Raw genomic sequence first — 2,117 nt, 5'->3', positions numbered from 1 at the left:
AATTAATTAAGCAAAGTCAATAACTTAAATCCTATTATGGCATGATTAAATTCTTTAATTATTAATTTTTGATATCATGTCTATATGTGTATTGACTGACTTATACTTTTAGAAATTGTTTCATGGTTTGCCCAAACTAAAATATATCTTTGCCTATGTCATAACCATGAAATACACAAGTATATGCTTAAAATTTTGATGTAAAATAACTTGTGAGAAGTTATGAATCCTTGAGCACAGTGAAAATGTTGTTTGCATGATATACATCTATATGACACATAAGATTATTTCTTTATTCTGCTCTTTCATGTAAATTACTTGAGAATAACAAAAAGAGAGAGAGATAAAGAAAAGAAAATAGATATTATTCAAGAGAAGTAAAATCTAAGTAAAGGCAAATACTTCAATCTTGAGGAAAAGCAAAACAAGCATAATATATTTGGGACATTTGTGAGCATTCTTTTGGAAGGGATAAAATCCATAATTAATTACACTTAAACAGGAAGAGTTTGAAGTAAACATTTTAACCTTTCTATATTGCTCATCATAGGGATGGTGCCAATGGGGAGGCTAGTGGTAGTACCCGGCACTATTTGACCCAACTATTCGGTGTAGGGCATATTAGGGACGGCACAAGAGGGAGGCTAGTGGTAGTACCTCGTGCCCCTTTCCAACTCCACCGGATAGGGAGTAAATAGAGTATAGAGCATAAGAAAGTAAAAATGAAAGACAAAGTAAATGAAAGTATACAAGAAAGAATCAATTCAAATTTTTAGTCACATGGAAACACACTTTAAGGATGAAATCAGTGCAAAATTATATTTAAATAGGGGGAGTTTATTTGAAAAGAATTGATTTTGATACTTGACATGCTTGTTCTTAATATTTTAATGTATGACTTAACACACACTATATTTTGCATGTGGCATGATATTTTAAATTATGGGTTCTCAATATCTTTTGTAGTACCCCATACTTGGACAACTTGATTGAATGTTTGAAATACTACATAACATTTTTTGCTTAGTTTTATTGAAAAGAAATTTCAGATTTGTTGTTAGCAATCATCTCTAAAATCTGAAAGTTGAATAAAGAAGAAGAGAAGGATATCTCTATCTAGGAAAAATAAATTGATTTTATTCTATCCTTCAACTTGCCTAAATTTGGTATATAATATTCAAATTCGTACCAAAACTCAACATTTAATACAAAGATTCTGAATATGCTCTTATATGTTTGAAATATGCATTTTCAATCGTAATCATTTAAGATGAGCTATAATGTGGAAGATACATATCTCAAAGTATGAGTTTGAAAGCCTCTATTGAAAATCCTATGTAATTCAGAATCTGATTTTGTATAAAAGCTTAAACTAAATGTGATTTTGAAATAAAGTCTTACTTTAAGAAAAACAGAATTAATTTTGATGCCTTTGGTGATTGCTCCGATACGCATCCGAAACATATCATTTCTTATCTTCAAAGTATACTAATATTGGTTCAAATGATGTGTCTTTCGATGATCTTGATTGCAAACAAAAATTTCTAAATATATGATTTTATTTTGATATTAAAAGGATTTATTGTGTTTCATGTATACATTGCTGAAAAACTATGATTAAGAAATTGAGTTCTATAAATATATATACCTCAATGATCATCTATATGTTTTTCTCCCCTACATTATTAAAAACTTCCATCAATAGAGTGAATGATCTTAAAACTAGAAATATTTCAGCTCACTCAAATGATTCTAAAAGAAAGAAAATGTAAATGCGGTTGAAAGAAACTAAGCTTCAAATGAATCATTTTCTGATTGATATTTCTATACATTTTCTCTAAGATTAAGAGAAAGCATAATTTGTTCGTAAAGGATTAGAAAGAGTAATTACTACAAATTTTGGAATAATACTAGATTACTCTACATTCTCGATATTACAGAATTTCAGTGTTATTCACGTTTATCACTATAATCTGAAATTCAATAATTTAAAATGATTAAAGAAGAATGCATCTTTTGAGGGGGAGCTTTAGATATTCAGTATCCTATCCCAAAGACACTTTAATTTGATGCATACCTTGATTTTTATGGATTGATTTTGATGAACATCCTTATAT

The sequence above is a fragment of the Phoenix dactylifera genome, unplaced genomic scaffold (assembly GCF_009389715.1).
Source record: "Phoenix dactylifera cultivar Barhee BC4 unplaced genomic scaffold, palm_55x_up_171113_PBpolish2nd_filt_p 001548F, whole genome shotgun sequence".
Taxonomy (NCBI): Eukaryota; Viridiplantae; Streptophyta; class Magnoliopsida; order Arecales; family Arecaceae; genus Phoenix; species Phoenix dactylifera.
This window is presented reverse-complemented; position numbering follows the sequence as displayed.